The sequence below is a fragment of the Triturus cristatus genome, chromosome 11 (assembly GCF_964204655.1).
Source record: "Triturus cristatus chromosome 11, aTriCri1.1, whole genome shotgun sequence".
In the NCBI taxonomy this organism is placed as follows: Eukaryota; Metazoa; Chordata; class Amphibia; order Caudata; family Salamandridae; genus Triturus; species Triturus cristatus.
Genome location: NC_140594.1, coordinates 575,179,641 through 575,194,604, shown reverse-complemented (window position 1 = coordinate 575,194,604; position 14,964 = coordinate 575,179,641). Strand labels below are relative to the sequence as shown.

The following is a 14,964-nucleotide window of genomic DNA, read 5'->3' as shown; positions in this document are numbered from 1 at the left end:
TTCTTAGGTAAGGAAACTATAACTAATATATGAGTCTCACAGATATATCGTTACCCAAGTAAGTAACATTTTCATCTCAGTTTCACCGTAGCCGGTGCCCATTTTTACTTCAGAGTCTTCTCTTTCGGGCTCAAATCCACCCCAAGAATCTTTACAAAACTTCTTGCTCCAGTGACAGCTGCACTTCGAAAGCAAGGTCAACAGGTATTTCCCTACCTTGATAACTGGCTGCTGAAATCTTCCTCACAGCAACAACCTTCCAAGACTACAGAGGCATGCCTGGAGTTATTTCAGAAGTTGGGTCTCACTGTTGGCTATCAGAAGTCGTTCCTCGTCCTGAGCCAAGAATTTTTTTTTTCTTAGGAGCCAACCTCAATACCACCAACAACAAGGCTTATCTGTCTCTGGACAGACAACAATGGTTGTCAAGCCTGGCATTAGCAATCTCACAAAGAAAATCTGTTTCAGTATGGATGTTCAAATCACTCCTTGGCATGATGTCCTTTGCCATAAACCTAGTACCACTTGCTCGCCTAAAGATGAGACCTCTGCCAGAGGAACTTCAGTTTCAATGAGTCCAGTCGACTGGCTCATTCGACGACTTCATATATGTCACCTCTGGAATGTAAGAAACCCTGACTTGGTGGTCCCAATGGTCTCATTTATCTCTGTCTCACATTTCTGACGGCAACATTAGATTGCATCATCACCACCAACTCTTTTTTAGAGGGCTGGGGAGGCCATTTACAGCATCTCAGGATTCAAGGAAGGTGGTTCGCAGTCCCAGAAATTACTCCACATCAACCTCTTGGGGTTAAAAGCTATTTTTCTCACTCTCCAAGCATTCCTCACACATATTGCAGGAGCTTCTGTGCTGGTTTGGGCAGACAACACGACCAACATGTTCTATAGCAACAAAGAAGGCAGCACGAGATCTCTCCCTCTTTCTCAAGAAGCACAAGCCCTCTGGAGATAGTTAGAAATGTATCAAATCGCCCTAAAAGCAATGCATGTTCCAGGGATCAATAACGCGCTAGCAGACACCGCATGTCTCGGGAAATGATTCAAGCATGTGAATCTATGAAAGATGCCGATAAGTAACGTATTTTCTTCCCTCTTCCTATTAGTCCAAACCTGTTCTGGAGGCAGCTCTTCCCCACCTTACAGGGGTTGATGCGTTCATGACTGAGATAACAAAAGAGAGGGCCTGTGCAGGTATTATCTACATCTGTGTGTAACGTGGAGGCCCTTTTAAAATATATTAATCTCCTAGGCGCAGATAAACTGATCTTCTTGCCAAGGAAACCAAAAAATCTCCTCATACCAAGGCTGGGAGCTGTGTTCACACCTCATCGGGGCCATACAACAGCTTGAGTGACAGTTGGAGGCTAATGGAAATTAACACCCAGAGGCTACAAGTAGGGAAAACGTAACATTCTAAAAGTACATTTTCCTTAATATCAAACATCAGATTTCACTTTTGAGTTGGGTTTTTAATAATTATTAAAAACAGTCCTTAAATTATTTTTCTAGCTGTTCCCTGGACTGTGCTGGTACAATTATTATGTAATATCACATCCCACTATTACTCTTTGGGCTAGCCAGCCTTCCTACAGTAAAATTTGTTTTGGATGATGGTCATTGTAAGGACATGTTAAGTTTACATTTCTATATGTCCTGCTGTTTTCATATATTATGCCCCCTGCCTTGTGAGCTATAAGGCCTACATAGGGGAGACTTAATAATATTTAAAATGTAGGTTTTTACCTGCTGAAAGGGTTTATTTTGACAGGCCGGGCTGCAGTTATGAAACTGCAATAGCCAGGCTACAATGGTAAGATGGATTAATGTTTCTAGTCACACTGTTGGATGCATAGTGGTGCTGCAGTCCATGCGTGACATTTAACTTTATAAGCCATTTTGCACTTTGGATACCATATACTATAGCCTCATAGTAAAGTTAAGTATGCCAATTTGGGTTTTAGCCAACGTCCACGTATTTTAGAGATTAGAGCACCAGAACTGGGGTCTGGTTAGCAGTGTCCTGGTGCAAAGAGTAAAAACAATACAGCAGCATCATTCCACATAAGATGGGGCTGACCACGCAAAAAGAGGTACTGTCTCACTACTAGTCTGTTAGTATTCTCTACATGGTTTTACCAGTCTTTTTCAGTCATGCATTGCGGCACGTACATAAAAATCCTTAATTTCAGTATCATTTATCATACTAGCAAAACGAGGTTAAATTCATTATTATTAATAGATGACCCAAATTTCACAGCTCTTTCTCTTGTACCTTTCCAAATTATAAATAGTCAATAAAACTCAGCCATAGAATAATTTGTTTTTCATTATTTGTTTATTGATAAAGTTTTATATAGCGCAAACATGTGCCACAAGGGTATCAGAGCGCTTTACAATACACAGTTATTAAAAATTAGATGGTTGAGGTAATATATATACATTCGGTATTCGCAATGCAATACAAAAGAGGTAGACAGTAGTATATTGATAGCATAGGTGACTAGTAGTCATCAAAGAATTAAAGTCTTAGGATGTGAATTTGTTCATTAGAAGCATTTTTACTTCTATTTTGAAGGAGGTAAATTAAGAGATTCTGCGTACCTCTGGAGGTAGGGAGTTCCAAATATTCAGTGTGATCCCTGAGAATGCTCTGCAACCAGTTCTCTTTTTATGGAAGGATTGTGGTTTCAGTAGTAGTGAACTCGCACTTTTCAATTGTCTGCATCCTCCCGATCGCTCTAGCTTTTGTGCTAAGTAACTGGGGGTATTGCTATGCATGGCTTTATGAGTCATGCAGACGATCTTTAGTTGTATTCTTGCCTCGTAGGGTAGCCAGTTCAGAACTCTCAAAGTCGGAGAAATGTGGTTATTTCTTTTAGTTCCTGAGACCAGTCTGGCCGCAGCGTTAAGTGATGCCCTCAGCGAGTCCAGCTTGTATTTGGGGAGACCGCATAGAGTGGTGCTTCCATAGTCCAATCTTGGTAACACTAGGGCTTGTACCGCCATTTTTAAGTCGGTCTGTGAGAGGAAGGGTTTAAGTTTCCTTAGGATACTCATCTGATGATTAGCTCCCTTGGTGGCATTATTGATTTGCGCCTGCATGTTCAAGTGTTTGTCTATGGTGACTTCCAAAGATTTCGCGGAGTCAATGATATGGGGAGCACTGTCAAAGGAAGTTAGATGTTTCTACCATAAGTCTATCTTGGGTGTGTGGTTGGGTGGGGAGATGAGAAGGAATTCAGTTTTTTGGGTGTTAAACGTGAGGTGGTTGCCAGTGAGCCAACTTTGAGTATTATGTAGAATAGCATTGAGGAAGATGAAGTCTTCTGGAGAGGAGATTTTCATATACAGTTGTGTCGTCAGCATACAGGTGATATAGAATGTTCGCAGAGTTGCACACAAGTTGGTCGCACACTGCTCGTCACACCAGCAAGTTGCCCCAAAGGACTGTGGTGAATGTAGTGGCGACGGCGGGTACGCCTATGCCACGATGTGTAAAAAGAAAAAAGTATGTGTTGCATTTAGCCATCCCTGGACACGTGTTTCGAGGTAGTTGCCTCTCGTCAGCAGGGAGCAGGACAATGTAAAGGGGTGCCGAGTGGACTGCCAAAATGTAATTAAAACAGGTCAAATACCTCTCATGGCGCGCAGGTGCAGAACCAGGGCTCGTCAGCCCGATAGCTCACGGGAGCCGTAATATATGCACACAAGTTGGTCGCACACTGCTCGTCACACCAGCAAGTTGCCCCAAAGGACTGTGGTGAATGTAGTGGCGACGGCGGGTACGCCTATGCCACGATGTGTAAAAAGAAAAAAGTATGTGTTGCATTTAGCCATCCCTGGACACGTGTTTCGAGGTAGTTGCCTCTCGTCTGCAGGGAGCAGGACAATGTAAAGGGGTGCCGAGTGGACTGCCAAAATGTAATTAAAACAGGTCAAATACCTCTCATGGCGCGCAGGTGCAGAACCAGGGCTCGTCAGCCCGATAGCTCACGGGAGCCGTAATATATGCACACAAGTTGGTCGCACACTGCTCGTCACACCAGCAAGTTGCCCCAAAGGACTGTGGTGAATGTAGTGGCGACGGCGGGTACTGTTCGCAGAGTTCAATGCGTTTGCCAGGGGTTCCATGAGTAGATTAATAAGAATGGATGAGAGTGCTGAACCCTGTGGAACCCCTATGGTGACCATAGCGGGTTGAGAGAGTGATTGCTTCATCTTGATTCTTTGTGTTCTGTTATTTAGGAAGGAGGTGAACCATTGTAACACTGGGCCAGTTAGGCCCATCCTTCGTTCCAGTAGGGACAATACGTTGTCATGCTTAACCGTATCGAAAGTGGTCTAGCATTTTTAGTATGTCATCCATTATGTGGGTGAGTGCAGATTTAGTGCTGTGACCTTGACGGAAGCCGGATTGGTGTTTGTCTAGAAGGTTGTAATTGTCGATGTGGTTGTATAATTGAATTTGTTCCCTTTTTTTCCAGCAATTTCCCCAAAGTGGGGATTTTGGATATAGGGCGGTAGTTGTTGAGATCTGAGGAGATGGAGTTGGATTTCTTTAGTATAGGTGTGAACTGCCTTACTTTAAGACAGTCCGGCATGGAGCCTTGTCTCAGAGAGGCGTTTACAATCTTTGACCATAGGGTTAGAATAGAGGTTTTTATCATTTTGAATAAAGGAGGTAAGGGGCCATAGAAGTGATTGGAGGGGTTAATCGCTTGAATAGTGTTACAGATTTCTTGTTCAGGGATGGGCAAGAAGGTGTGCCAAGAGGCATTGTTTTTTGGGATTTCACTCGGAATACTAAAATGGTCCTTGATCTGTGAGTATAATTTAGTATCATGAGCAATAGTTTGTGTAAGGGCCTGCTTAGATTGGATGTCGAGTTCAATGGATTTTGCCTTTTCTAGGAAGAAATTGGCAAGCTCATTGCAGTTAGGTGTAGCCTAATCGCTTAGTTCCATAGAGTTAGGCGTGTTGCGCGCTTGTTGTTTGACGATTTCGAATAGTTTTTTGGCACGGTTAATGGCTTGGTTCAGCTAGGTTTCGAAAAAGTCTGCCTTAGCCTTTAGGATCTTCCTGTTGTATGTATTCCTCAGCGCTCTAAGATGATATAAGTGATCAATGGAGGGTGTTAATTTCCAAAGTCACTCAGATCTTAGCTTGCGCTGATCAGAGTTTAGGTTCTCATTGAACCATGGTTTGGAGATTTTGGAGGAAACGTTTTTTTCTTGGAGGGGCGCTGTAGAGTCAAGAATTTCAAGCATAGTGAAATTGTAAAAGACTGTGAGGTCATGGATGTCAACCATGCCTTCCATTCCTCCATAATATGTCAATGAACTACCTGCTTCTTCAATAAGCCCATATGCAAGTTAGCATTTCTGGTGGGCAAAGTAGATGATCATCTCTGTACCCTGAATTTGCTTAAAATATTCTTTATTGAAAGTGGATTATGTTCTCAGTCAAATACTGGCTCGTCAGGAGTATCATAATCTTCTTATGTTCATAGAATTTCAAAGACCTAGATCTGGGAAAGTACTTATTTGCTATAAATCCACCTTTGTTTCTAATGCTGGTGTACAAAGATGAAGCATCCAATAATATAACGTGTCAATATAATTAAATCAATTTTTAATACTTATATTACATTTTCTTATGTGTAATTTGAATACATATACTTAAATCAAAATTCTACATTAATTTAAAATTAGTTCATTATATTGTTTTAATTTGTATTTGTGCATATTTGTGTATGTATATATATTTACATTCTAAATAGTTAAAAATGCAATCCATTTATTTATAATTAATTTACTTGTATTTTCTATTTTTCTTATATTTAATATTTTTTTTAATATTGTATGGCATTTTTGATATTTCAAATGACCCATTTCTTAGCCTTAAAAGCCCTTCTACTTTTATGCACTACCCATCTCTGAACCTTAAACTATCTTAATACCCCTTTACACTACCCATTCCAGAGCTCTAAAACGTCCTCACTTACCCCTATGCACTACCATTACCTGACCTCTGAAAATTCTTAACTACTTAGAAAATGTAAAACAATATACCAATGTATGTAATCTTTTAGTTACAAGTCCATTAAAACCATTAAAAAGTAACTTACCAATAATGTAAAGTATTGTATGGTAAAATACTGAAATTCGAGACGAAGTAAAAACTTTGGATGAACTTAATAGAGATGTAACAAATGTGATGAAATGGTAACATGCCATTTTAAAAAGTTGTGCTTGAGATTTTACAACAGGTTCTCTGTCATCTGATGCATCTTCTACCGCCATGGTGGATGCTAAACATTTCACTTTTGCTTTTCTGGCAATTTTAGCCCTCGGTCCAGTAAACCCAGTAAGGAGCCAATTGGCACTAGTTCCTACACCTCTAACTGAGCCCGCCAGAAGTAATAAAATATACAGAATTGGCAGCTTTACAGGCTGGCCCCACTTAAAGCTGACCCCTGTAGAGGTGCTTAAATGACCTGCCATCTCTAAGCAAATTCTGTGTACGGCTTCAAAATTAATGTTATCTTTTGAAGATCAACCTTTCTGCAGAACATCTTTTCAGAGCCCAATAATTTACCCAAAGGGAAGGCCAGTTTGGCTCAGTTTCTGATGCTTCAGGCATACCCACCTTTGGTTTTCTATGCACTGTGGGTGATCAAAGTGAGATAGACAATTTGCTGCCTGTTCAGTAAACTGATATAGGGCTGTATGTTGGTTTCCAGAACGCAAGTGGCCACAATACTATTTTTTTTTAAAATAAATCTTTTTATTACATAAACAAAAATAAAAACAGTACAGACCAAGAATAATAAAGTGCGGTGCAGTGCAGTCTCCATCATTTTCATCGATCTCATTGCAGAAATACAGCAATTATCACAACGATCCATTGCCTCAATACTTTTTGTGAGTCTGACATGGTTTATCTTTTAGATCCTCCTGATGAGGAGTTTTACTTTTTCTCTGTTATTAGCAAGGTGGCAGCTTTTTTATGTTCTGTGATATGCTGTTAAATAGAATCATGGCTATCTAGTGAAAACACTTTCTGATGGATACGTCTTAGTGCAGAATTCTAATCCAAAGATTTTTCTTACCAATTCCCGGCAGACCTAGCATCATGCTGTTCCATGTCTGGTCCATCCCTCCCAGAAAGTAAAGTCATCGACATAATATAACAGCCGCTGCTGCACATTGAATTCCTATCCTTTCTTTTGGTACCTTCTGACATGGATCTGCAGTTTGTTCACTCAATATCTGACAGAGTTTCTTATTTGAAGTTTTTACAATTTGTTAGTGACGTGCCCTGTAAAACAACAGGGTTCAAACCCTGTAAAACGTGCTGCAAACGATGTTGGTGACGGACCCTCACGAGGTTGGTCTTTTGTGTCTGGGCTCCTTGCATTTTCTAGGACCACGAGGCAAACCTCTACATCACCGAGCACTGCAGGAAAGCTTGAAAGATTAGGTCCTGCTCAAAGTCAAGGATGTGGATCTGTTCTGAGTCACGAGACCGCTCCCAAATGAGGTCATCATCCCAGTCCAAACATGCCACTTACACCTTAACAGCATCCGAAGGAACATTTTTCTTTATTCAGATGGAGGTTCAGGAAAAGGGAGCAATAGAAAGATGCCAGCATCCGAGGTCGGTACTGGCTGCTACTTCCGTTACAATCTGATAGAGATTTCTATCCACAGTATCCTTAACTTAGAATATTCCCGAGGCGTCAGACTGAATCCAGATTTGGTGTTGGGACTGCTTCCGGATCGGCTGCAGTCGGTCCTTGTCACTCTCATGATCTTCTTCAGGCAAGTCCCATAAGAAGAAGTTGAAGCACTCTTGGACTTCTCCGTATCACTTCCATTCTTCAGACGACGCAAGAGAATGACTCCACAAATCTGAGCCCCACTCTCAGGTTGTTCTTATGTAGCCAGCATTGTAAACCAGGTTCACTCTGTGCATCCCTGATTGTGCCGGAGCGACCTCTGCCCAACTCCGTGAATTGTATGAGGCCATGAGCCTCATCTTGGGAGGACTGAACCTCTCGGGAGTGCCTTCGACTGGTGCTCCGCCGGCCAACCGCTCAGGATCAGTTGGTTGATCTGTATCGGCCACAGCTTCACATCCTCCTCCAGGCATTGTTCCAGTGGTGCCACTCTCGGCGCCATTGATGCCTAACCCATTGTGATGCAGACGTGGACTGGCATCAGGCCAGCCCACGTGGCATGAATTGGAAATGGTGTCCTATTTCACTGAAAGGCCTGCTGAGCAGCACGAATGGAGGGGATCTGAGGATTCCTATACCTACACTGAATCCCAGCAGAGATGGCCGATGACATCTGGTACGAGGACATGGCTGATGCCCGTGGTCTAGAATCCTCCATAGACACTGAACTCCTCCCTCAGTGGCTACGGAGGAAGGGAGTTCTATTGCAATAGTGGTCCTGGACCTAACACTGCCCGTGTTGAGGTCAAGACCCAGAGCTCACAATGGTGACAGATGTGTCACTCCTGGGTTGGGACGGCCACCTTGAAGAGGTGGAGATCAGAGGACTGTGGTCTCCATCGTAATCTGAGCTACATATCAACCTGTTGGAACTGAGAGCGATCTAACTGGCATTGGAACCCTCTTTCTTCAATCAAGGGAAGGCTCATTCAGGGGTTTACGGATAACACTACCACCATGTGGTATTGCAGCAAGCAGGGCCAGGTGAGATTGTGGCCCCTATGTCAATAGACTCTGTGTCTCTGGACATGGCTAGAATATTATGACTTATTCCTAGTGGGTGAAGGCCAGAGCAGACAAACTCAGCCGTCGATGCCTAGCAGATCACGAATGGCATCTCCATCTGGAGATGGTGCACAGTCTCTTCCAAAATTGGGAAAGCCTTCATTAGATCTAGTCACCATCACAAAGAACGTGTAATGTCAGCACTTCAGTGTGCTGGAGTTTCCAAGACAGCTCTCGCTCACAGACGCATTTCGTCTCAAGTGGAGCTCCGGACTCCTATATGCCTTTCCACCTATACCACTCCTGCCTAGAGTTCCTAAGAAGATCAAAAAGACAAAATCCAAGTCATGCTAGTGGCTCCGAACTGGGCACCGAGAGTATGGTATCCTGAACTCCTGAGCATCTGTCCTCCAGTCAGGCTGTCCCTATGGGAGGATCTTCCGTCGTAGCAACAGGACAAGGTACCACAACGAAACCTGTCCACTCTCCACCTTCATGCGTGGAAATTGAGCGGTGACTGTTGAAGGTGTGTGAACTCCCTCCTGAAGTGTATGTCATCATTCTGGCAGCCAGGCATTCCTCCACTAAAACTATTTACGCCTGCCAATAAGACAAGTTTGTGGCTTGGTGTACATCTAAATTGGTTGATCCTCCGTCTGCACCCTTGTCTTATGTTCTCTTGTTTGTTCTATCCCTGGCCCGGCTAGGCTTGCTTTGGGCACAGTTAAGGGATATCTTCCTGCCATTTCTGTCTTTCTACGTTTGCCGTACCAATCTTCCCTGCTCAAGTCATCTGTTGTAAATAGTTTCCTTAAATGTTTACAGCATATGTTTCTTCCTATGCCCTACATAATGCCCCAATGAGACTTAAATCTGTCTTCTTACTTTTCGCATTTGTCACCTTTTGAACCGCTGCACAGCTGCCCTCTTCGGCTCCTCACTTTCCAAAACCGTCTTCTTCGTGGCGAAAACATCTGCAGGAGGGATAGCGAACTACAAGCACTTTCAGCTAACCCTCCCTACACGTCATTCTTCCCAGACAAGTTGGTCCTTAGAACCAGAGCGTCCTTTTTACCAAAGATAGTCACACCTTTCCATGTCGGTCAGAACATAACCCTGCCTCCCTTAACCCCTCGAATCTTACTAAAGAAGAGGAGAAACTGCACCGCCTGGATCGAAAGAGCTTTATCATTCTAGATTGATTGTACTAAAGATTTCCGGGTGGACTATCAACTCTTTGTTGGATTTGAGGGGCAAAGAAAGGGAAGGCAATTCAGAAGAGAGCCATCCCCCCAAGGGTCATCCTCTGCAATGAGATCTGCAACACAAGGGCCAAGAAACAGACCCCTGAGGTCGTAGGAGCTCATTCCACCAGAGCTAAAGCTGTGACCACTGCTTTGGCTAGAGGGGGTCCGAGTCTTGTACATTTATCAGGCCACTACATGGGCATAACTGTACACATTCTCCAAACACTACTGCCTCAACAGTCAGGTCCATCGAGATGGGCATTTTACCCGTTCAGTTCTCCAAGACTTCTTAGTTTAAAACAGTCCACAGACCCACCTTTGGGAGAGATTGCTTTGGTATCTAGTCTAAAGTAAAAAATCTGTGGCAAGAAGTCTCTATCAGGTAAACAAGTTACCTTTGGTAACGCCTTCTCTGGTAGATACTCTTATCTAGCTGCAGATCTCTTACCGCCCCTCCCATACTCCCTGTTCTGCACACTTACCACGTGAAAGAAATTTTTCAGGTGATCGCGCGTGCATACTAGTCATTACTCCTCTGCTTGGCTCTGTGCTACTGGTGCTGAAAAACAGATAAGAACTGAGGTCAGTGCGCTGGGTTGGCGCCTATATAGGCACCACACATGTCACTTCCAGGGCAGGCAATGCTACGTAGAGCCGACCGACGCCACCTACTGGCACACATAAGGCATTACTACCTGTAAGTAACTTGTTCATCAGCAGTATCAATAATGTTTTATATGTGATGCCAGCGCTGGTCTCATCACTGTGATGGCTCAACGCCGACCTGGATATATCTTGTGGTTGGTGCTGCTTAGCTAATTGCTTGAATGTAGGTCCTGAAGATCATTGGCAAGTTAGTTCCTCCAGAATATACCTCTCACTCTTTTGTGGAACCTGAGTTGTCCGAGACCTGCGTGTTTTTGGTGCCTAAAGTTGGTGGTGTCCATGTCGTCGTCGTCTTCCACAGAATCCAGTAGGCCATCCAGTTGGCCTATGTCATTGTATTCCAGGGTTTTATTGTTGCGCTTGATCAGCATGGTGACAGGGCCGAGAAGGCCATGCCATATATGTCGTTTTTCCAGTCTCGTCCAAGAGTGAGGAATCTCGTCCTGCGTTCTATGGTGTTCTGTAAAAAGTCCATTCTTTTTATTTATTTTTTAAACATACTTTATTGAAATCCTTGTCAACGTAAAAGTAGGATCATTTGCGATACAAAAGGTATTTTGTTTTTGTTTCCATCTTATACATAATACATATTTGACCATGAGATAACTTCTGATTACAAATGTAGTTCGTCAGTCATCCGCCGTTGCGGCATGAGAGGTACTTTCATATAAGCAGCCAATAACATTACATCGAGATCAATAATACCAAGCATGTTTGTTTAGACTAACTTTAACTTACTAACTGGTCCCCACCCGCCTCCCGACTCACCCTCCCTCCTGGTCTGCCGTTCCCGAGTCATATGGTCGCCTGACAGGGTTATTAACGTGGTACCGTGTGTCTTACTCCGTCTGTGATCCGTGGTATGTGGACTGGGGTCTGTTTGGGTCTAGCTATGTTTCCAGAAGGAGTAAAAGTAGATTATTGTGTGGGAGTGTGTTGTGCAGGGATTAGATCTAATTGTTTGAAGTCCTCTAACACGATGTCCATTCCATAGAGTAAAAAGTCCATTATAATGGTGATATGCATGTCTGGTAGGGGCCGCCTTTCTTCACCTCATGTATGGTTTGTCATGTTTGTTAGTGGTGGCGAAAACATAGTTATATATTGTGGCCCTTATTTACACGTCTGCCTCTTTGTTCTCAGTCTGTGTGCTTCTTCGAACCCAAGAGGAGATTAAACATCGGGAAGGGGAATTCTGGAGTAAATCTTGTTAGAAAAGCGATCATGCTATTACCTTCTAGATTTTCATGAATGCCAGAGAAACATCGATTATCCCGACGGCTGCCTGTCTTCCAGTTTGGTTACCTTATTTTTCAGGAACCAGCGGTCTTGTTCACAGCCTATACAGGGTGCTATCCTCTGTTTCACAGTTTGCTGCCTGTCTCCTGTTTGTGGTATGCGTACGTTGAAGGAAGCAATGTCAGAACTTATGGAGTGGATATCTGCTGAGGTCTTTGTTCTAATGTCTTCCACCGTAGTCCTGGATAGTCTTAAAATGGTGAGTTTTAATATGGTTCTCTCTTTGAACCAATGCACAGTTTTCCACTACGTCTTTTGACACTCAAGACTCTTCTTTACTCCTATTACATCAGCTCAGTGTGTAAGCAAGCTTCAGGCTAGTTTCGTCTATAACTACCTTATACCACATATTTTCCTGACAAGATGTTGTTGGTTGAAGACTCGAGCTTCCTTCCTGCCGAAAGTGCTAACTTCTTTTCACATCAGACAGGCTATCACCATTCTGTCGACCTTTGCTCTGCTTCATCCCTCGAAAGAGGAAGAAAAACGTCATTGCTTGGACCACACAAGAGTCTGCTCAGCTTCTACACCGATTGCACCAAAAACATTGGGTGGGTGATAAGCTCTTATTGAGTTTATCTGGGGCAAAGAAAGGCAAGTCAATCACAAGTGGGGACCATCTCCTGAGGGATTGGGTTCTTTCTCAAGATCTGCAACACACTGCCAAGAAGCAGACTCCAGAAGGCCTTTGGGTTCACACCACCAGAGCCAAGGCTGCTATCACTGCGTTGACATGCGGACTGCCTGTCCGGAAACTTGTCAGGCAGCTATGTGGACATCCGTTCACAAATTCACAAAGTACTACTGCCTCGAAGGTCAGGTGTGAGGAAATGGGCATTCTGTTTGCTCCGTCCTGCAGGACTTTTTTGTCTGAGCCACCTACCAGAAGAACAAGTTACTTACCTTCAGTAACTCTCTTTCTGGTGAGTATTTTTTCTAACTGCAGAATCCTGACCTGCCCTTCTAGGTCCCTGTTCTGTGAACTGGGCTCTTTTTCTGTCTAAGAAGGTCCCAATCTAGAGATCTGCACTCTGCTCATTTGTCGATGGGCTCTGCGTCTACGGGTGCAGAGAGCCTAGAAAGTAAATGTTAGCATGCATGTGTGGAACTTATATGCACCTCTGCTCATCACTTCTAGATCAAGATGATGTCAACATACAGCCGCATGACGCCACCTACCGGTGTGCAGGAGTACTTCGTTAATTTCTAGCTCTAGTCTGAATCCTGAGGAGTATTAACGTGGAGGAATCTATGGTTAGATAAAGTATCCCCTAGAAACATTGTTACCAGCATTCATTCAAATATTGATTGAATTACAAAAACCCTGCAACTGCAAACATTTATAATAGGGAAAAGCTGACAGAAGTTAAAATAAATAACTCAAATACTAGCTACAGGTGCAGGGCTTATGGGCGTTATTCGTACCGTCTGCCTTAAAGCTGCTGTTCAGCATTGTCAGATTGTGAGAGCTGCTGCCTGCATGTTACAATTAATAGTCCTTTCTCTAATGTTTTCTTTTAAAACACCCTATTTTCACAAAACTATCAGTATGATTCAGGTTTAGAATTAGTTATAATTCGAGTTGGCCTTTTTTAACTCAAAAAATGTGTGTTGCCTGTTGATAGGTTCAAATAATTTTGAAAACATGGTTTATGTAGAGAGATTCTGTCTATATTTATATTTTGTTTGAATAAAATCATATCTGCTTGTTTGTTTCTAACAGTGGCCATGTAATGCTATAGATCAGTTATATTAGGCATTTGTTCATACTTTAGCAAATTTATTTTTGTTGTTGTATTTCTGTAGCCTATGGCGAATAGCTGGGCAACTTATAGACGCAGTTTGAATGAGTCAGGTTGCAACCCCTTACCTAAAGGCAATGTGATTCTCTATGCATTGTGGAGATGCAGGGAGACGGTGCCAAAGAATAGACAGAAGATTTTAAGAGGCTTGTCTCCTTTTCTCAATCTGGGAAATTTGAAATTCACAATCAGATTTTGTTACCCTTATTGGAGTATCCAACAAAGAACAAACTGATGGAAGGAAAGCTTGAAATAATTTCAGCTACTGGTGATTGATCAGACTACTATCCAAACCACCATTTTGTTGTCCACTGTGCTATGGACAGAAATCAGCAATATATAAATCACCCATTGCCGAAGTCCTTGTCTATTCACCTGTAGGTGTATCGGTATTCTTGAAAAAAAATAAAAGGTGATAGGTGGAATGTTTAATTGAATCTCAGCCACTGGTATTTACTCACAACTGCACTCCAATGCATTGTATTTTTGCCCACCATGCACCCCCAGTGTTTAAATCAGCGCTGTCCTGCTCCTGTCAGCATGGTCAGGTTTCATCCTGATGGGAACTCAAGCAACCGCAGATAGGTTTTTGAACTACCCATGCAAGAGTGTAAGGCTACAATATTTCCATTAAGATCAGATGGCTTTAGCCATAGAATGTCTGGTACATACAAAGGCTTCACAATTTGGCACGCCTGCTGCTGCGATCCAGTGTAGAACTGCCAAGCTAGAAAATATATAAGGAGCCTATAGCATGGCCTAAACTTATCCACTGAGTACTGAATTTAGAAATTTGGTATTGTGGCATGTCTAGAGTCATGATGATTAGGTGTTGCATACTACTGATAATTGAATATTTTAGACAGGAAAGATAAATCGTAATGTATTGATGCAAATATGGGCCAGTCATTAAGTTCACTTACAAAACCAAAGAAAAATCTACACCCAACTTGAACTCTCATTTTATTTACAGCAGAAACAGTCATAGTATATGTTCCAGCAGAATCCTGCCAGAAGAATTTTGGACCAAGTAGTGACACATTAGCTGATGTATTGATGGATAAATCCAGCAGCTGCTGGCTTATCTTGGCCTGCGTCAAAGGGTGTTTGTCCTGAACATAGTCACAGCAGCTGATCTAATTGCTGACTGAGTAGCAACATATCTGTTTATCATATTGTA

At 42.8% G+C, this 14,964-nt stretch overlaps 1 protein-coding gene across 3 annotated transcripts in view; it reads left to right on the top strand.

Moving 5' to 3' along the window:
- Window positions 1-14,964, top strand: part of PIWIL2 (piwi like RNA-mediated gene silencing 2) — a 1,855,951-nt gene that overhangs the window by 1,636,968 nt on the left and 204,019 nt on the right. The gene's annotated exons all lie outside the window — the stretch shown is intronic.